The sequence below is a fragment of the Protopterus annectens genome, chromosome 1.part2, assembly GCF_019279795.1.
Source record: "Protopterus annectens isolate FY-2018-M chromosome 1.part2, PAN1.0, whole genome shotgun sequence".
Taxonomy (NCBI): Eukaryota; Metazoa; Chordata; order Ceratodontiformes; family Protopteridae; genus Protopterus; species Protopterus annectens.
The window spans coordinates 492,232,506-492,254,350 of record NC_056727.1 but is presented as its reverse complement, the minus strand read 5'-3'; the positions used below and the strand labels follow the sequence as shown (position 1 = coordinate 492,254,350).

The following is a 21,845-nucleotide window of genomic DNA, read 5'->3' as shown; positions in this document are numbered from 1 at the left end:
TCACAGCCTGTAGGGCTACACAACACACCTGCTACAGACGTGTCAGGTACCTGTCTTGTGTGCTGCACTGGGGTCCCGCTCAACAGGCTGTATCTGGTGAAGGTCACAGTCATATGCCTCAGGGGCACTGTGGTCCACCACAGCACACATGCATACAGGTCAGTCAGAGGCATGGACAGATATGACTCACTCATTGACCATGCCAGTATGGCTGCCTGAGACATACCTCCCTGGACTACATGATAGGAAACATAGAATGGATCTCTCAGCATGTGGCACAGGCCAGTATGAGCCTGATGTTGGTTGCCAACATACCCTCACCAGGTATTCTACCACTATATGTGGGAAGGGTGTTGTATGTCTACATTATGCTCAGTCTCCACTGTCATTCATAGGGTATCCACTGGCTGTCAATGTGTGCTTACATGCTAGGGAAGCCACAATGATGTGCAAGGGTCATCTTGCACGTGACACCCATGGCCCAATGTATAATGGCAAAGCTCCTTGGTACACACATACTGCCTTATGCTGCAGGACATGGTTTACATAGCGACCTCCGTGGGTATCACACAGGTTAGGACACTAACAGTGCTGCTACACAACAACAGCAGTGTACACCGGAAGATGCATGCACCAGACACTGCCCTCAGCACGGTGAACTGTAATGTCTGTGCAGTACCAGATTCATGATTCATGGCTCACAGGTGTTACCCATCACTGACAGGTTATGCCCCATACCATGCCTGTCGTCCCCTACACATGTAACACACATGGATAGGGGGTGGTATCCCAAGGTAACACAGATACACACACCTCCAGGTTGTTGGCACAGCACAAACCATCAGGGCCTACTTATGTGCAGCTAACAGTGTGTCGGACTGCCATCTGGTTCATAGCCTGGCACACACAACCCTCCATAACAACACTGGCAATATGACAGTCTCAAGAACTGTGTTTATATGGCCGGACTGCATCCAGCCAAACATTGTGTGTGAGCATTACTGTAGCTACAACACACTAGTTGAAGGGTTCACAGCATGTGGTCACTGAATTGCAGTGGAATGACATGTTACCACTACCACAACAGGTGGGAACATGCAGCACCTGTACATCGACTACATGTACACTATATGGCCCAGACCAGATGTGTATACCCTGCTGCAGGTCTTTCACCATAGACACCCACACTGTATAGAGACATACCACGTGCGGACCCTGCACAGTAAGACACAGTCATATTGGTATACATTGCAAATACCATTTATCCACTCGAAGCATGTGTCAGACATGGTAACTACTGCAGGTCACAGGTATTTATGTGTATGTGTCACACACATACATCATGGGTGCAATGCCATTGCTGGTTTAGGCAATGGCATGCACTGTTATGTACAAACACCCACACAAGGTCATACTGTGTGACACAACCACACGTGACAGTTGTGGGTTACCAAAACATACCTATCTGTACTCTGACAATGGTAATAGAGACAGTAGCAGAGTACACTATTGGCATTACTAGCCAACTAGCCCTGTTTGGCTGTGCTGATAGTGTGGTGACATCCCCTGTGTTTACTGGGGGAGTATGCAGCATCTGGTGTATTGTAGTATTTGTCAAAAGGATCTGTTCGCTCACACTTGCATTTACACACACCCTACTACCCCCACACACATACTTGCCATTTGCAGGATTCATTCCCTACCTAACTAAGTCATGACACGTGAGAGAGACGCATTAGCAAAGTGCACTATTCGGTTTACTAGATAGTTCCTCTTCTCTGGCTATACTTATAGGGTGCTGACAACATCAGTATTTTGAAAGGGTAATGTGCACATCAGGTAGTGTGATCTCCTGATTGCCAAAACTAACATGTTTTTCATACGGAAATGCACACACACAAACTCCCCACATCCAAACACACACACACATGCCATTTACAGGTTTCAAACTCCTACCTAACTACATTACGATACTCGGGAGAAACGCATTAGCAGAGTGCGCTATTCACATTACTGGGAGGCTTCCCTTCTCCTGCTGTACTTATAGGGTGCTGACATCATCTGTGTTTAGAAAGGGGAGTGTGCATCCTGTAGTGTGTTCTCCCAGTTGCCAAAAGGGACATTTCTCACAGCCTTTCACACACACAAACCCCATTCACCCTGACACACACACACACACACACACACACACACACACTGTGCATTTGCAGGATTCTAACCCCTACCTAACTATATTATGACACTTGAGGGAGACGCATTAGCAGAGCGCACTATCCGAATTACTGGGCATCTGTTCTGCACCTGTAGTATTTCTAGGGTGCTGACATCTTTATTTCTACAGAGGTATGTAGATGTAGTACTACCTGTCAGGTGGGGGATAGCATATATATGCATTTGCAGCCACCTACGTCAGGGTCAGATATGCACATCGCACTGGCAGGTTATGTTCTATACCATGCTTTGGGACCACAGGACCTGTAACACACAACACAACCAGTCCAGAACACCACACCCACATCCAGGACACACACTTAGCTTCCCTGGGAACAGTGCCAGGATATGCAGGTATTCACATACACCATTCCAGTTGTTAACATCAGGTACAGGCATATTGTGTGTGAGAACTACTCAGGCCTCTACCACTTTACCCTACAGCCACTACAATTTGTGGGTCCATGTGCTATGGCAGAACCACACACCACAGCCACATGGGTGAATACATATTGCACCTGTCCATCTGCAACGTGGGTACTCACTGTTCCACACCAGAGGTAGACCACCATTGTTGATATCTGACCATACCCACCTTTCCCTGGACATCCATATCTCATCTCCACCCCCAGGCAAAGTTGTCACTGCACACAAACTGTGTTTAGCACAAGCAGACTCTACACTTGTGTAGACTGGGGTGGATGACTTCAGAGGACCCATGCTGGAGGACTATACTGGCCACTCAGCATAATCCTTGACAATTGCATCCTATGAGCATGTGTACAGTTTGCTTTGGTCATGCTATCCCACATATACCCATGACTGCTCCACAACAAGACACCTGTCAGCTGTACACCGGCCATATATGCGCCATTCAACAGACACAGTGACCTAATACATTGCAGAGCTGTAGCCCACAGAGGGAGGACATCTGTGGACAGTTCCAGCACGGCACTTCATTCACACATACTCATTACAACACAGTGCTGACAGTGGAATCGTCCAGAGAATGCAGATAGGGCTCCCCTCAGTCTGTTATTGACGGACACCTACTGTCAGAGATCCTCAGCAACCCTCTCACAGCACACACCGACAACATGGCTGTGGCTTAGCACATTCAATCCCTGAGACCTCCACGGTGCCCTGCTTGACAGAGGCACAGCTCACTAGCCTCACATGTTGCCTTCTGTGACCTACTTTACAGTGGCATGGTAGCCTACTATCCTGGGGATGCAGATGCCAAGCACACTCTGGCTGAGCTGTCATTCCCTGGGGCAAGAAGCCTAGTATTGACCTCTACACCCATATGTTCAATTGTCGGATGCACAATATTTCTTGTGCTGTTCTACTGTTTGCAGGTCTTTATAGCCATAGCATTCCCTGTTCCTATGACCAACTTGTGTATCTGTGGCAGATGTTTGCATATGACGGCGATTCACTATATCACTTATGTCTCTGTGGTCATTTACTGTGTGCACTGGGCTGATTGCTGTGTTGTGGTTGGTTCCTGGACTGACACGTACAAATACCAGATATGTGTGGCCAACTGCTACACGGAGATATGGCCTAAGTGTGTGAGCATGCCCAGTTCAGCCTTTCCATGGCATGTTGTCTGACATATGCCTCATTTATCAAAGTGTGCGGGCATGCCCAGTGTGAGCTTTCCATATGTTGCACTCTGAAGTCCACCACATATTTGGGTGTGTGTGACCTTCGAAATTATCGCACGTTTATGATTGTGTGTTGGGTGTCATGTTGTGTACTAATTGGCCAACTGCTTCGTGTCTGCCACAACAGGGATTATACTGTGCCTGCAGGAATTGCATGGGATACTTTGCAGACAGTTCTCAGCATACTTTCATAATGACCTAACACTGTAGTACCGTATAGTGTACTGGTTTGGTACTTTCACTGTGGTGGACAGTATCCTGGGCTTTAGTCCTATCACTGCTTGACATCTTCATAGTGAGCACAACAGACTGTGTAGGGGCCAGTTGTGCACATATGACCATGTTGCAATATGTTCAGATATGGACTACCTACACCAGGCTCGTCCAACATTGCTAGTGTATTCCACAACATGGGTGGACATTGGCAAACACTAGCGATGTTCCGTAGGCCATTTCTGATGGTAGTCACAGGGTGTGTTTGTCCTTTGACACACATTGTAACTGGAGTTTGCCATTACATATGTCATGGTTGGTATACTGTGCCTCTGTCTACCTCTGACATAACAGTGATACCCAGGGTAGCCTACCATCTCCCATACACTCATCAGGATGCCTCTTGAGGGGTGTCGATATGTGGCACTCTGGCTGACCTGTACCAGGAGTTTACTGAAGTGTGGGGATGCCTTCTGTGTTATGGATCATTCTGTACAGCTTGTCCTATGTATGTCAGTGCTGGGGTTCAGGTCTCTCATGTGCATAGCTCACTGCCATTCAGATTGTACAAGGTGCAACATGTTCATTCATTCCAGGTTGGACATGGCTTCATACATCAGGCACAGCTTTCCTGTAGCTGGGAAGGATGGCGCTGTGTGGGGCTGCAGTTTGTTTACTCAGGCAACACATGGCATCTGTTCATGCTCTTTGCTACCCCTGGTGGGGTACTGTTGTGGACTTTACAGTTGATGGAGGTGTCTGCTGCGGTATATCCCACAGGGGCTATTGTAGTCAGTTGTGATGCTGATGGAGGATGGCTGCAGAGCCAGAGTGAGTTCCCCTTATCTACATCTGCCAGCCTTCATGTTTGGGTAGGTATATGGTACATGTTTCTGCGAACACTACAGACACATGTTTGTCCAGTGCAGGATATTTATCACCTTTTGTACCCAGGTCTCACATTACAGGTTAGGTACCTCATGGGTTAACACCTGTGTGGTAATTTGTGGGCACTTACTGTATATCCACGGTGGTTGTCTATACACAGTTCTGCGATTAGCTTGCTGACATGGCTATGGCTACAGTTGTCTGTTTGTAGGTGGCCCTTTTGTGGGTTGCTTGTGTCAGCTGGGGGGCGGATATGGTGGGCTGTTTGTACTCCTCTGCATACATGCTCAGTCACAGTCCTTGCATGTTGGCCTATACCTATGGGACATGTATACAGAACGGGGGTGGGGGGGCCCAAGACCAGGCCTTGTGGGATGCCACTCATATCCGCTTTGTAGTCTGACATGGATGCGGCATGTCTGACCATGTCAGTTCTGTCCTTGGTCTGCTTTGCAACCCCTCTACTGACATATGGGTGTATATTTAAGCTGGTGAACATATCCATACTGAACACGTACGGTATTGTCTAGAAGCATGTGCACGGTCCAGCTACGCTGTGTGGACCACATAGCCCTCATCAATGACCTTAATGACTGCTTCAAATGGGTCAGACATGTTTAGGGGCCGGTTCTGCAGTTACAACAGCCACAGTGTGTAGGGTCCAGTATCAGTAGGTCCACATTAGCCTTCTGTCTGCGGTACATACTGATCCTTTCCATAGCTGTGCAGAACAAGCTTGTCAGGATCCTGGGGTGGTAGTTTGGAGTATCCATTCAGGCAACACCTTTGTTGTGATGGACCACTGTTGTTGTACACTGCTCTTTGGGTACATATCCTGTGGTAAGGCTGACATTGGCCAGTAGTGTGATTTTGCATTCCATTACTCTTGGGGTCCATGTTGGCCTCAGCACAGGACACCATCACATACCTTTGCTGCTGTGTGTTCTGCTTTGCAGATGATGGCTGTTACCTCAGCATCTGCAATGTCAGGGGACCATCTGCTGGGATAGGTATTTTGCACTCTTGCACTGCACCTGACAGGTTGTATGTTAGCAATATGTGTGTGTGTTTGGTATGTTGTTTGTAATATCTGTGTGATTCGAGCATATCTGCGGATGCCCAACATGGTTCCTACCATCAGTTGGGTATGCCTTGTGATTATCCTTAGTGTCCTGTACGTTTTGTATCTTCATAGCTTCATGGGTTCATAGTAGGCTAGACACCCTAGGCCATTAGTAAGCCTAGCTAGAGTGTGTGTGTCTTTCGCCACCCCATGCTATGTTCAATTATGGCCATTTATGAGGTTCTTCACTGTGCCTCTGTCTGGTCGTGACACAGTGGGGACCCCAGTATACATGTACGGTCATCCATCCACTTGGCAATATTCCTGTTGAGGGGTGTCAGTGAGGGGCTCTGCCTACCATGGATTGGGATCCTGTTTCTGGGTGTGGGGAGCCTATGGGTTATGTATCTGTCCCTCCAGCACATCTTATTTCATTATGTGTTGAGGTTGACATCTGTGACTCTCACAGCTCCAATGGCTTTGATTTCCTGTGGTGTAGCATGTCCATTACTCCTGTGTTGGACATGGCCTGGTACAACAGACATACAATTCCTCTGTGTAGGCAGTGTGTGACTGCAGTCAGCTGGGGTGTCTACAGCAAGGCAGCATATGACATATATTTCACACCCTTTATCCTGTTGGTGGGGTAACTATGAGGTCTTCCGAACAGCTGCAGGTGTCACGTATGGTACATCCCATGAGTCATTGTACTAGATTATGGGTCTGATAAGGGAACAGTACAGTGGCACAGTGACCTCTGTTGATGTTGATGTGAATCCTTTCATGATACGGTGTCCAGTATCAACAGTCTTCATAGCCACATTGGCATTGTGGCTGTTACATGACAGATTAATGTCGACCTGTGTCCCTAGGTCCCTGATGACTCCTTGCATACATAATGGTTTGACACCTATGTGGTACTTTGTGTACCTTGTCTGGTATTTGGTGGGACATTCATACTGTCCAGTGTCTTCGGATGTCTGGGTGGGGTTCTTGTGTGTGAGAGTGTGGTCTGTTGCATGCTACAGACTGTACAGCAGTTTTGACTACAGTTATGTGCACATGGGTGGTGTCCGCTGCTTTGTGCATTGTCAGTTACCTGGCTATATGGTTGTCTGTGCTGCATATGGATACTCCCCCTCCTTTGATGTCTTGGTGCAGGTGTTGGGGCCATAACACATGGTATGTGGTATAACCTAGTAGTGCTGGTGTGCTATCACTAGGCCTGCAGCAGGCTTCTGTCACTGGACAGGCATCAATGTTCTCCATAATGAGAAGTGCCTCAGGGGCATGCATATTGCAGTTTACACATCTGGCATTGGTCAGCATTACCCTTATGTTTCCTACCACTTATGTTTTCTAGGGTGGTGGGTAGTCTTTTTGGCCTTGCCTACATACGGCTCTATGGAGGCAGCAAAGGCCTTATCCAGTATCCAGATGCACACAGGTAACAGCTGACAGCCATCCCTGTAACAGCAGCATGGCTTGTCATGCTTGACATCTCAAGCAGACACACATTACACCCTCTTGGACTGACAGCTGTAACTGTGCCAGCTGTTAAACATGAGCATTCTGTGTTTGTACTGTGGCATCATTCTTGGTGAGGGTTGGATGCTGCACACAGCCAGTGTCATCCCGCCCTGGGGTACATACTGAGGGACCATCCATGTCTCATTTGATGTTGACCAAGGAGGTACATCTCAGGTAATTCACACCAGCATGGACATTGAGTGCATCATATTTCTGCTTGCTTTGGGGTGACCTGCGTACTTGTGTTAAGTGGCATATTGTGGCAACCTACAAGCAGCTTACTCTACCCTTTCCCTTGTTCAGTCTGGTGAGTGGGACAGCTGTGTGTCTGCCTATACAGACACCTATTACGACTGTATCAGGCATGTTGTTTCTCCTTCAGGCCTGTGACTGTTTGGCACACCAGCTTTGCGTACTATTCGTTGCATGTGCTATGTTTGAAGGTTGTGGTTGCTTGTGATCTACTTTGGAGGCTTCTGTTGGTGTGTTTGTAATTAAGGCCTCCGGGAATATTTGTCTGTGTTTATGTGTTTGGTTTACAGTTGTGGTAGGTCTATGTGGGACTGGGTTTGTGGTGTATGTGGTTACCTTCTCCTCCTGACTAGTGTTGACAGTACTGAGTTGTTGGAGCTCAACCTCTGGTTTGGATACATGGATGCATCTATCACATATGTTTGTATTTATTGGGGTGTTGTGGTTGTCTGTGTACTTGGTACTGGCATCACATTGCCTCTGGATTCATAGATTATACTTGTTGTGGCTGGACTTAGTGGATTGTATGTGTGGACATATGTTATTGCCATACTACTGATCAGTGATTACTTCCCTTTTTATGTTTGCTCTGTCATGTAGTAGCTTCCTCATTCTCTTGCATGGTTTGGTAATGGCTGGAGGCCAGCATGCCAGATGCCTGCGTGTATGGCATTGTGTGTTGTTGTTATTTGTGATTGCATACTCCAAGCATTCCTGGCTGTGTTCATGGAATGCCTGTATAACATGTTCTGTGGTGTGTCCCATATTCTGCACTTGCACAGGGCCTTTTGTGGATTCAACATCGGTTTTGAGGGCTGCAACCTATACCTTACACATGTTTTTCACTGTGTTATTCTGGCCAGGGACTGGGGTCAGGGTGTGTATATCCAGTGTGATTACTCTATGGTCTGGTCTTACCAGTGAGGGGTACACTTCTCATCTTGCCATCCAGTACACATGTTGCTGATTATCACATCCAGTATGCTTACCCCTCTTGTGGGAGTAGTACATTGTTCCTGGGCATTTTGGTTTATGGAATCTGGGTAATTTTCTCCTACTGTGTTGGTGCTAGTACAATGCTACCGGTGTATGTCTGGGTATTTTCAGTCGAGCAATATAATGTGGTTTGGGGGCTTGATATATTCATGTATTCCGACATAGGCCAGGTGCTGTTCCTGGTATTAGGACAGTGGTCTGCAGCAGGCTATATACTGCGAGGCAGTTTTAGCCATTGGTATTTGACCATGGATATTCCATGCTGCTTCTTGTTGTGGTACCAACATGGGGGGTGGTTATCCTTGCCATTTCTTTCTAGTCACCCTCCTTTTGTAGCTTGTTCCATGTTTTGCGGCTGTACAGCACAGTATGAGGTGTGACCTGGTAGTGTTAGGGTGCTGATGTGAGCCTTGCCCAGTTCTCTATTACAGGACTGGTATCTACATTCTCCTTACTGTGTGCGTTTACACTGCACACATCTTGCTGTTTATACATCTGTCATGGGGTAGTATTACATCTAGGTTCCTATCCCTTGTAGAACCTATGAAGTTGGGTTTGTGTTTTGAGACTTACCTATTCAGGGCATGCTGTGGGTACTGACAGCCTTTGCCAGTATCCATGGGGCATGGCATGATAGGTGCACACCACCCTTAGCAGGTGGTGCATCATGTCAAACTCCGCATATCTTCCCAGCCTGTAACACATTGGCTCCCCTTTGACTGACTGCATTACTTCAGCCAATTATTGTACTTGATCTTCTTGTCTTCATAGTGTGGCATCATGCTTGGTGAGGGTGAGATGTTAGGCAGGGTCTTCATGTTTGCATATACTAGATGGTGTTACATTGCTTAACACATGGCAATCATGCCTCAGGTGGTGCTGCAGGGCTGCCTCTGTCGGATGCACATACTACACTCCCTGTACATGTTTGAGAGCAGGTTGTGTCATGTTAGGCATCCCTGTTACTATATGAGTGAGTCAGAGAGGGGTATCATTCCCAGGGTTCCTACTGAGCCAGTGTATGTGCTATGTGTTGCCTCTTTGCCAAGGCCAGGGCATACTGGGCATGCCTCCTTCTGCCTACTGGGGCAGGCTCAGGTTGTTCCTCCTCCGAGTCACGCTCTGCCTGTGATGGCCTTGGCAATGGTGGGGAGCTGTTTGGCCCGGCCCTATGCTGGTCCTGCTGCAGCTGTTTTCGCAAGATCATATTATGTAGCATAGCACATACCATGACAATTTGGGTACATGTAGTTGGTGTGTACTGCAAGGCTCCACCAGATGTGTCCAGACACCGGAACCGTGACTTGAGCAGCCCAAACACACGCTCTATTACATTACGTGTTTGTGCGTGTGCCTCATTATGGCATTCCTGCTCAGGTGTGTGTGCGTTTCTGATGGGTGTCATCAGCCACGGCTCCAGTGCATAACCTGCATCCCCCACTAGGTGTCCGTGTGGGATGTCCCCATTGGCAAATGTCTGGTACAGCTGCGTCAAATGCCAGATGTGGGAATCGTGATAACTCCCGGGGCAGCCAGCACACACATTCATTATTATGCCCTGGGCATCACACATGACCTGGCAGTTGATGGAGGGGAAGCCCTTGCGGTTAATGTAGGCCCTACCCTGCTCACCGGCTGGTGCTTTGATGCGTATGTGCGTACAGTCTATTGCACCCAGTACCTCAGGGTATTCCGCTATTTGCTGGAAGAGACGCATATTGCTGGCCAATACCTCACGGGCATTGGGGAAATATACATGATCACCGACATGTGCTGACATGGCATCCAGGAACTGGTGTAGTACCCTGGAGGCTGATCATATCGCCAGTTGGTCTCTGGAAGGTACCTGTTGCTAGTATTCTTAGGCCAACACATACCATGGTTTCCACTGGGATGGGTTCCCCTCTGTTGGTTCTGTGTGTGAGGCGTGGCCTGCACAGCTCAACAATTTGCTGCAGGAGCTCTCTGTCCACTCTATAGCGCTCTACTATCTCCAGCTCATGTAACCCGTGGTAGGTGACCCTGGGCCTGTACACTCTTCTCTGTCTCCTCACTGTGGGTTGTCTGGCACCATCTGCATTGTCACCACCCTCAGCAAGTCGCCTATGTCTCATTATGACAGCTATGGCAGCCCCTAACATTTCTGCTCTGAGTGAAGCTTTTTCAGTTTTCACTTCTATTAGCTTACTCCTGTCTTGCAGTGTCTCTTAATGGAAACATCCTGCACTACTGTTTGCGGAGTTTTAAGTGCTGGGCAGGGCTACTATTCTGCCTGTGTAATTGCCTGCTTCTAATTATTTTCACCTGCTAGCTTCAGCAGTTATCCCTGCTAGCTTCCTATTAATTCTGTTGCTTCCTTTTTCCTCTCTGTTTCCTCAGGGGGGAGCAATATGCATACTATCTGAAACAAGCTCACAGTGGCTTACACGCGCGCACACGTGCTTACACGGTTCAGAATCTACTTATTCGGGTTTACACGCGTGTACACCCAGCAAACACTGTTACACGTCTGCCAACAGCCTCCAACATACTCAGACGGCCTTACACGCGCGCACACCCGTGCAAACAGTGTCAAACATCTCCCAACACGCTCCCACATGCTCACACTGCCTTACACGCTCGCACATTGTCCTACTCGCGCTTCATGGCGTGCACACGTGCGCATGCATGGCCAGCAAGAAACTTTGGTGTAGGTAACAGTGTACACCTTCCATTTCTTGACTTTCCATGACTTATCTAGTGGCACACCTCTTTCCATGATCTGTGCCTGTCATCTGTCATGTTACACTGGCCTCCAATGAACTGCATTTCTTTCTACCATTCCCCCCTGTGATGTCACCTATCTCCTACTCTATTCCTCCCCCTTTTGTATCTCTTACACTACTCAGACTGTGATCATTTGGTATGTGACTGTGAGATTCAGTATCCGAACCCTCATTTACATGAGATTGCCTACTAATGCTTAGTTACATGTCTTAGACTCAGCTCCCCCCCTTAGCAACCACTACACGGTGGCCATGTTGGTTTTGGTCTGCTGGTCCCTGCATTGTCATTCCATGTATTGCATGAAACCCACATTTGTGGGTTTATAACCTTCTTTTTTATGGTTTTATACAGCGCAGCCCATTTGCGTGGGGCTGCACTGGGTTTAAACAAAAAAATTATATTTTTAATATTTTTGCATCGGGTTATCTTGCCAATGGCCACATATTTGGCCATTGGCATGCTGCCTGAGTCATATGCAACCTTTATTTGGAGCTGACATCGCTCCATTGTGGAATTTGCAGAAATGTACTCAGTTGTCAGCTGAGTACATTTCTGCAGCTAAAACGTCTCCTACACGGACTGGTTTCTGCTTCGTGGATCGCTAATATACCTCATTTGCATACCTTTCGGATGCAAGTGAGGTATTTAGCATGTCCACGCCCAGTCCGTGTAAGAGACGTTTTAGCTGGTCTCTCACACGGAGCTTAGGGCTGTTCCTGGATCACGAGGCTTGCATGGAGTGTTGCACGTCTCTTACACTCCGTGCAAGCCTTTGTGAATCCTGCCCTAAGTGTTTTTCTGTTATGTCAGAACTGTACTACAGAATTATTTTAAGTTTCTGTGTGATCTCTGAATTCTTAAATAGCACTGTGGTGTAGTAGTATTGTCTTGTGTTTTTAGTATTTATTATTAAATATTTTAAAAACCTTTTACCTGTGGCTGGTTTGTGTAGGGATAAGTTAAGCTCTAGAGTACATTGCATATTTATAGAGTTTATTGTACAAGGCCACTCTAATAAGCCTTGACTGATTAGTCACATTACCAACTGGATAATAATATTGCACAGTAATAATTGGACACCCTTTTAAGGACCTTTGGGTAGCTGATAATTATTAGCTGTTGGTGGCAGTAATTACTGCCGTATCATCTGGGTAAAGGGGCACAGCTGGAGAATCTGTGTCAGCCTTTCCCGGGAGTGTCTGTGAAATTGTATAAATACTTATCCCAAAGTGTGTGTGTGTGTGTGTGTGTGTGTGTGTGTGTGTGTGTGTGTGTGTGTGTGTGTGTGTGTGTGTGTGTGAGCTACTTGGGGAGGGACACAAAGCACTGGTTGGACAGAGAGGGTACTGGAGGTTAGCTTGTCAGCAAGGCTGAGATCTGGACACTATAGCTGTGTAAGTGGGGGAGTCTTACTGGGGACCAAGGGAGCAACCAGCCCCAGACTGACTGTGATCTCTGTGTGCACTTAAGGGAAATTGTACTTTACTGTGTGTATTTGTTATCCTTTCCTCTTATATGAGATGCCCTCACTGGTGTTAGTGGTTAGGATTGAGGCTCCTTGATTGCTGGGCCAGGGCTCGGGCATCACATGTGTTTGGCAGCGGTGGGATGTCCACACCATATATTAATTAGTTGGCAAATACTAATTGGCTTGTAGTGGTGTGGGTAGAGTGAATCCTGTAGCTTATGTACAATGATCTCTGAAGGTATTTTGTACTCTAAAACAGCCACGCAGTGAATAAGTTCAGGTCACAATTGTTTTATTTCTTTTGTTAGCTTAGTTAGTCAGGTTGAGCAGGTAGCATGTCAGCAGAGGAGTATGGAAAGCTGACAAGAAGCCAGCTAGTGGAGATGTGCCAGGCTAGGGGACTGATGCATGGAAACCTGACTAAGGCACACCTGATTGCAGCCTTGGTTACAGCTGCATCAGAAAACAGCATCGAGGAGACAATCAGACTGGCAGTGGAGATACAATATCCTCGGAGAATGGACAGCTCAACCTTTCTGCAGTGGACTTAAAAATCCAGCTGGAGTTAAAGAGACTTGAGTTGGAGGCCAGGCATTTGGAGATAGAAGTCGAAGAAAAGGAGCGTCAGAGAAGGCATGAGAGGGTAGTACTGACTCTTCGCCAGAGTCATGGAGTTAATGGGGAAGGGAGTAACTGGACCCCAGAAGCACAACAGGTCAGTAAATTTCTTCTACAATTTAAAGAGGGGGATAATTTTGATAGTTTCATTCATATGTTTGAGAGGGTATGCAAACAGTATAGTGTTGACCAAAGGCTCTGGGTACGGTTCCTGACCCCCTTACTCAATGGGAAAGCTGTAACTTTTTTTATCAAAAATGCCTGACTCTGTCTGTTTTGATTATAGTGGTATAAAAAATGTCTTTGAGTGTTTTAAGCTAACACCTGAAATGTATATGAAAAAGTTTCGTGAGCATAGATGCAAGGCAGATGAAAGTGGGTGTGAATATGTTGCTGAACTGAACACTTATTTTCATAGCTGGGTGAGTGGATGTCAGGTCACCACTTTTGAAGGGCTGGCAGACCTTTTTGTGAGGGAACAACCCCTTAGCACTTTGCCTGAGGACATGAGGAACTGGTTAGCTGACAGACAATGTGCTACTTCAGATGAGTTGGGGAAGAAGGGAGACCTATATCTGGCCAGCAGGACAGCCCGGCACAGGAAGGGACCCCCAGTACTGCTCATGGGTCTAAAAGAACCCATGGTGGACAGCACAGACTGCCCCAAAAGAATCTGCCAGTAGCAGGGGAAGCCACTATTCCAGGTACATGTCCAGGAGCTAGGGTTAAATGTTTTGAATGCAACCAGTGGGGCCATGTGGCATACAGGTGTCCACGGAGGCAAGGTGGGGAACCAAAGGTGAATGAGGCAAAAAGTGGGAAAGACAAAATGCAATAGTAGGTCGTCTTGAGACAACACGGGTACTAAACTACCATCCTGCAGATGTCCTGAGAGGGAAGGATTTGAATGAGGCAGTACCATGTACTTATGAAGTTACATGCAGTGAGGCTAGGAGACAAGCATGTGGGTCTGACAGCCTGGGGGAGACCCAGATAGACTGCATACTTGCAGCCAGGACTGGTGAGCTGGTTACTTCAGGAAGTGAGCTACTCTGTAGCAGTGAGACTGAAGGTGAGCCACAGCTGCTTGCGGGTACTGATATTACCTTGGACAGGGTAACTGCAAAGGTAGATGTGAGTAGTAGTACCTAGGCTGACAGTGAGGCACCGCTGTCAGAGGATGCCAGACTCCCTATGGAAGGGGAGCTGGGAAGGGTTACAAGGAGTGAGTTGAGACAGGATCAGCTCTCAGACCCTACACTGCAAGGCCTGAGGCAGGTAGCTAGGGAGGCACCTGATTCTTAAGGAAAAGGGGGAATCTGTATACTGGGACAAAGGGTTACTATACAGAGAGTGGACCCCTGAGGGAGGACTAGAAGGTGAGAGAGTACAGCAGTTGGTAGTGCCTAGAGCCTACCGTCTGGTGCTTCTAGCCATAGTCCATGATATTCCCTTTGCAGGTCATATGGGTGTAAAACGTACAAAGAGCCGTATTATGCAGAACTTCTACTGGCCTGGAATTTCCAGAGATGTAACATGGTACTGCAGGACCTGTGAGCAGTGCCAAAAGGTAGGCAAGGCATGAGACAAGGTGAGAGCTCCTTTGATGCCTTTGCCTGTGATTGAGGAGCCATTTCAGAGGGTAGCTATGGATATTGTGTGTCCTCTGAGTACCCCAAGTTCCACAGGGAAAAAGTATATCCTAGTGGTAGTGGATTATGCTACACGATACCCTGAGGCTGTGGCTTTGTCCTCCATTGAGGCAGAGAAGGTGGCAAATGCTTTGTTAGAGTTTTTCAGCAGGGTGGGTTTCCCAAAAGAGGCAGAGAAGGTGGCAAATGCTTTGTTAGAGATTTTCAGCAGGGTGGGTTTACCAAAAGAAATACTGACTGACCGAGGTGCCAATTTCATGTCAGACCTGCTGCTTTTCTGTGGAAGTCCTGTGGTGTGAAGCACATGAAGACCACCCTCTACCATCCCCAGACTAATGGTCTTATTGAGAGGTTAAACTCTACAATCAAGTCCATGCTACGGGCATTTGCAGATCAGTTTAAAAGGGAGTGGGACAAATATTTGCCCCATCTGTTTGCTTACAGAGAGGTTCCCCAGGAATTCACAGGGTTTTCACCCTTTGAGTTGCTGTATGGGCATAGGGTGAGGGGACCTCTAGATTTAATTCGAGATGAGTGGGAAGGTGAGTGTGAGTCTCACAAGGAGTCTATTGTGGCATATGTCCTAAACCTCAGGACAAGGCTCAGGGAACTCATGGGCTTGGCCCAGGAGAACCTGGCAGAAGTCCAACAACAGAAAAAGGTGTGGTATGACAGGAATGCTCAAGCTAGAGAGTATGCTGTGGGGCAGCAGGTAATGGTTCTCATTCCTGTCAGACACAACATGCTGCAGGCAGCTTGGGAGGGACCCTACAAGGTGGTAAGTGATGTTAACTACATGGTGGAATTGCTAGACAGATGGCAGGGGCACAAATTGTACCATGTTAACATGATGAAACCTTACCACGATAGGGAGGCTCTTGTGCTGAGCATTTGCAGTGGATTGCAGGAGGAGTCTCAGGGAGATCTGGGGACTGATCTCCTCAGTGAGATTCGGGCTGACACCTCAGTGGAAGGGGTAGCAATATCCCAGCAGCTATCTCCTACCCAGGTTTGAGAAATCCAAGTAGTGTTGCAGGAATTTGGGGACATGTTCACTGGGAAACCAGGGTGCACCCACCTGGTGCAGCACCAGGTGGATACAGGACCATAAAGGGCTATTAGGCAGGCCCCTTATAGGGTGCCTGAGAGTGTCAGACAGACTCTGAGGGAGGAGGTACAGGAGATGTTGGAACTAGGGGTGATTCAAGAGTCCAACAGTCCCTGGGCCTCCCCAGTGGTGCTGGTGCCAAAGAAGGATGGCAGCACCAGGTTCTGTGTGGACTACAGGAAATTAAATAGTCACACATAGTCGGATGCTTACCCCATGTCTAGGACAGATGAGGCCCTAGAGCAGCTGGGTTTGGCTAAGTATCTTATAACCATTGTTCTGACCAAGGGTTACTGGAAGGTGCCCTTGACTCCCAGTGCTAGAGAGAAGTCAGCCTTTGTGACTCCTTTTGGCTTGTATGAGTGCACAAAGATGCCCTTTGGGATGAAGAATGCCACAGCAACTTTCCAAGATAAGGCCAGAACCTGCCAAAGTGGAAACTATTCAGGCATGGCCTGAACCTGTTACTAAAAAGCAGGTGAGGGCATTTTTAGAGACAGCAGGGAACTACAGAAAGTTTGTTCCCAGTTATAGTACCATAGCTGCTCCCCTCACAGGCCTGACAGGCAATAATAGGCCAGATGTTCAGCATGTGAACAGGCATTCCAGAAGCTTAAAGAAGCTTTGGGAGGACCCCCTGTGTTAGCCAGTCCAGATTACAGCAAAGAATTTGTTGTGCAAGTGGATGTTTCAAACCATGGGGCGGGGGCTGTACTTAGCCAGATTTCTTCAGAGAGGGAAGGCACCCAGTGTTTATCTCAGTCGTAGGCTACAACCCAAGGAGGAATGCTATGCAGCTGTAGAAAAGGAATGCCTAGCCATAGTGTGGGCACTGCAGAAACTTCAGCCTTATCTGTATGGAAGAAAATTCATTGTAATGACAGATCACAACCCCCCAATATGGTTAAACAGAGCCAGCCAGCAAAATGCCAAGTTGCTAAGATGGAGCTTGGGGTTGCAAGCATATAATATGTCAGTGCAGCACTGCAGTGGGAGAAGCAATGCCATAGCAGATGGGCTCTCAAGACAGGGAATGGGGTGAGGTACTCTCAGATAGACCTAGCCCTCTCAAGCGGCGTTTCTCAGGGGGCACTTGAAAAACTAGCTTGAGTTCTCCAGGGCGGGAGAGATGTGAAGACTGGCAGAGAAGGGTGAAGGCTGCCAGCCTAGTCAAATATAATTTGCTACATAATTCTGGCATTTGTAAATATAAATATAAAATACAGGCTTGTTTCTTAAATGAAAGAAAACACTGTAAAATGTGAACTTCAAGATTGTAGCAACATTGCCATCTGCTGTAAGGAAAACTAAGCCAAGCATTTCAAATGTTCTTTGAAATTAAAATGATGTTTTGTATGTCATTTGAAGTTAAAATTTGGAGTCAATGAGTCTGGAGTAAGCATCCTGCCTATTGTTTTAAGGCTAAAATTAATGACCAGAATTTACATATGGAATGTCCTTTATTGCTCTAAGTGTAAAAGAATGTAAATGCAGTTTCTGTGTGGCCTGGGAACCAGGAAAATGTAAACAAATTATGTAATGTTTTATCAGAACTGCAGTTTCAATTTAAGCAGTGAGAACCAGAGATTATGAAGCATTTTGATCTTTGACTATTCAACTCAGCACTGCCTTGCTCTATGTAAGTAAGTTATCTTTAGAAGTATGTTTTCTTGTAGAAATAGCTAGGACTATAAAGATTATTTCTACGTGTTTTTCTGTTATGTCAGAACTGTACTACATAATTATTTTAAGTTTCTGTGTGATCTCTGAACTCTTAAATAGCACTGTGGTGTTTTTAGTATTTATTATTAAATATTTTAAAAACCTTTTACCTGTGGCTGGTTTGTGTAGGAATAAGTTAAGCTCTAGAGTACATTGGATATTTATAGAGTTTATTGTACAGGACCACTCTAATAAGCCTTGACTGATTAGTCACATTACCAACTGGATAATAATATTGCACAGTAATAATTGGACACCTTTTTAAGGGCTTTTTGGTAGCTGATAATTATTAGCTGGTGATGGCAGTAATTACTACCGTATCATCTGGGTAAATGGGCACAGATGCAGAATCTGTGTCAGCCTTTCCAGGGATTGTCTGAGAAACTGTATAAATACTTATCTCAAAGTGTGTGTGTGTGTGTGTGTGTTAGCTACTTGGGGAGGGACACGAAGCACTGGTTGGACAGAGAGGGTACTGGAATTTAGCTTGCCAGTTAGGCTGAGATCTGGACACTATAGCTGTGCCAGTGGAGGAGTCTTACTGGGGACATGGGGAGCAACCAGCCCCTGACTGACTGTGATCTCTGTGTGCACTTAAGGGAAATTGCACTTTACTGTGTGTATTTGTTATCCTTTCTTCTTATATGAGACGCCCTCGCAGGTGTTAGTGGTGAGGACTGAGGCTCCTTGATTGCTGGGCCAGGGCTCGGGCGTCACACATATGCAGGATGAAATCAATCTCTTCCAAAAATTTTTTGTCAAAGCTCACAATCTTCGCAGCCCAAACTAACTGACCCTTTACAATGGACTTTTTTTGGAAATGTGGATGTTCACTAGAAAAATATAAATATTAGAAAACTTTGGTTTTCTATGAATTCCTGATTCCAGTTCATTATTTTCACTATTTATTGTTAAATCCACATCCAGATATGATATATTTGTTGCACTATGTGCATAAGTAAATTGAAAAAAATCCACTGTGTGGTTAATGTATTCATAAAATTGATACAATTCACTTTCAGTACCCTTCTAAACTATGAAAAGGTCATCAAAAACCTAGAGTAGTACGCTATTTTAGAGTAAAAGGTCCCTTCCATTATGTATTGTTGTTCCCAGTAGAACATGACATAATTTGCAAACACAGGGGCACAAGCTGCCCCCCCCCCCCCATTGCTACCCCTGTGTTCTGCTTATAGTGTTGTCCTTCAAAAATATATGCATTTATTTTGTAATACTGTTTCCATGTCATGGATACATTAATCTGATCTTGATTGTAAATACCTGTTTATTGCAACTGGGCCTCCAACCACTCTAACCCTTCACCATGTGGTATCATTGTAAATAGGCTACACACATCTATGGTTACTAATAACACATCCTTTTCAATCTGAACTCTCCCCACCTTTTCCAGGAACTGCCATGAGTCTTTAACAATATAAGGAAAGGCTGTCAGTCCAACTTGTAATTTAACATCCAGAAATTTACTAATAAAACATGTTTTTGACCGTTTGCCATCCACAATAGGTCGAAATTTTGAGTCCCTTAGTCCTTTATGGACCTTGGGTATCCCAAATATATTGGGTATCATGCCACAATAGGTCGAAATTTTGAGTCCCTTAGTACTTTATGGACCTTGGGTATCCCAAATATATTGGGTATCATGGGGTGTTTATTAATCATGAAACTATGTTCTTCTTCACTTATTTGTCCTTGATATAACAGGTGATCTTTCTTTAACATTAGGAGATCTGGGTTTATTCATCTTGTGGCAGGAAATGTGTGCCTGGTCTGTGAGTTAGGAACACACAAAATGGCTCATAATGTAGCCATTTTATTGGCCAGAGGGCTCATTAGTTAGTTTTCTGTTTTTTCTTGTGCGGTTATAAATTCTAAACATTTGCCTGGAGGTGCTCACTGGGCAGCAGCGATTAGAAGTGCCCTGTACAGTAGCAAACACCTAAAAAGCAAAGTTTCCCTAAAGAATGGTCTGTTGTCCATAAAACAAGTACCCTGTAAAGGAGTAAAATTACAGCAAATACCTTGCTCTCCAACAAGCTTAAAGCAACAAGTTGAGCCTCAAGTGGCAATATGTATACATTTATTAGAATTCAGTTAGTAGAATACAGTACTGTTTAGCACAATCTGTCAAAATAAAGACCCTTATTAGCCTGCATCAAGAAAGCACCCTTGATAACCTTCTAGCTCCAATACATCATCTCCTTGTAGCTCACCAAACAAAGGACTGGACAGCATGGGTATGCAATTTCCTAACTTCTCTGTAACCAGCTTGGTGGGTATGGGCATCCTGAGACAATGCAGCAACTGTCTCATGTTTACCAACCACCACATAATCCTTATAGAAACAGACACATTATACAACAACCCCCCATTAACATTCTAAAACGTGCACGCTGATTGGTCAGCGTGCCCGTTGTAAATCAGACGCCCGGTTGCCCGGACTTTTTCCATTAGTATAAGTCTTTTTTTTTTGTATGTGTTGAACAGCAACAGAGAACTGAAGAGCTCCATTGCTGTTATCTTGCTATGTTAAACGCGTTTAACATAGCAAGATAGTTTAAAAAAAGCAACGGAGATCTTCCTTTCTCCGTTGCTTTTTTTAAAGCTGTCTAGCTAGCTATGTTAAACTCGTTTAACATGGCGAGACAGCTTTAAGAAAAGCAACGGAGATCTTCCTTCTCCATTGCTTCCTCTACACACAGCTCTGATGCACTGCATAAGCATGCGCAGTACATCAGAACTGCTCCAGAATACCGGACAGCTGTGGAAGGACAGCAAGGAGGCATTATACAGTGCCATTATCTAAGAAAAGTAAGTGAAGAGAGAGATTGTAGAGCCTTCACATTATATTTCTTGGGCTGGCATTAGCTTAGCACTGAGCAGCATATTACCATCACCGAGGATGATGCCACAATTAAAGCAAAAGATGAATGCTTTCAACAATTGCCTGTCTTTCTGGTGTCATTCTAAGGGTATCCATTGTTCGTCAGCTTGGAATGACATGGTTAACTGATCATGTTACTTTGCCAAGGATGGTTTTCTCCTGTCCCCTCTAGGCTTTTGCAAACTGGCTAAACTTTATCAACCCCAATAGTACCTTTTTTAGGCAATGTGAAACTGACAAATCTACTGACACAGCAAAATCAATTCAGCTGAACCTCAAGGTGTTACTGCTTAATGCCAGGAGCCTAAATAAAAAAAAAATCATTCCCTTTAAGCCTTCCTAAAACTTGAGACTATGGACATCTGTTACCTACAAATGGTTTAAAGCAGCATAGTACCCCGGCATTGCAAGGTTTCAGTGCTTGCTATACTTTTAGACCAGTAGCTGCACGCAAGGGCTAAAGGTGGAGGAGTCATAATATGCATCAATAGTAAGCACACTTCTAGGATGGTCAAACAGGATGAAACCATGGAGTTCCTCCGTGTGCAGATCACCATAGATAAAATCATGTACTACATCCTAGCCAGCTACAGCCCACCGTTCATGTCCCAAGAGGCTCATAAGGTTTAGGTAGACCTACTGGGGACACTAGCCATCCAATCTAACACCCTGCTCACAGGAGACTTTAATTACCCCTCTATAGACAGGGAATTCTATATGGCCTCAAATCTACAGGCACAGACTCCTGCACTTCATCACACTCTTGACGAAATTGTGAATATGACC

The 21,845-nt window shown here is 45.9% G+C and overlaps 1 long non-coding RNA gene across 2 annotated transcripts in view; it reads right to left on the bottom strand.

Moving 5' to 3' along the window:
• LOC122789745 overlaps positions 1-21,845 on the bottom strand; it is a 2,129,853-nt gene that overhangs the window by 152,395 nt on the left and 1,955,613 nt on the right. The gene's annotated exons all lie outside the window — the stretch shown is intronic.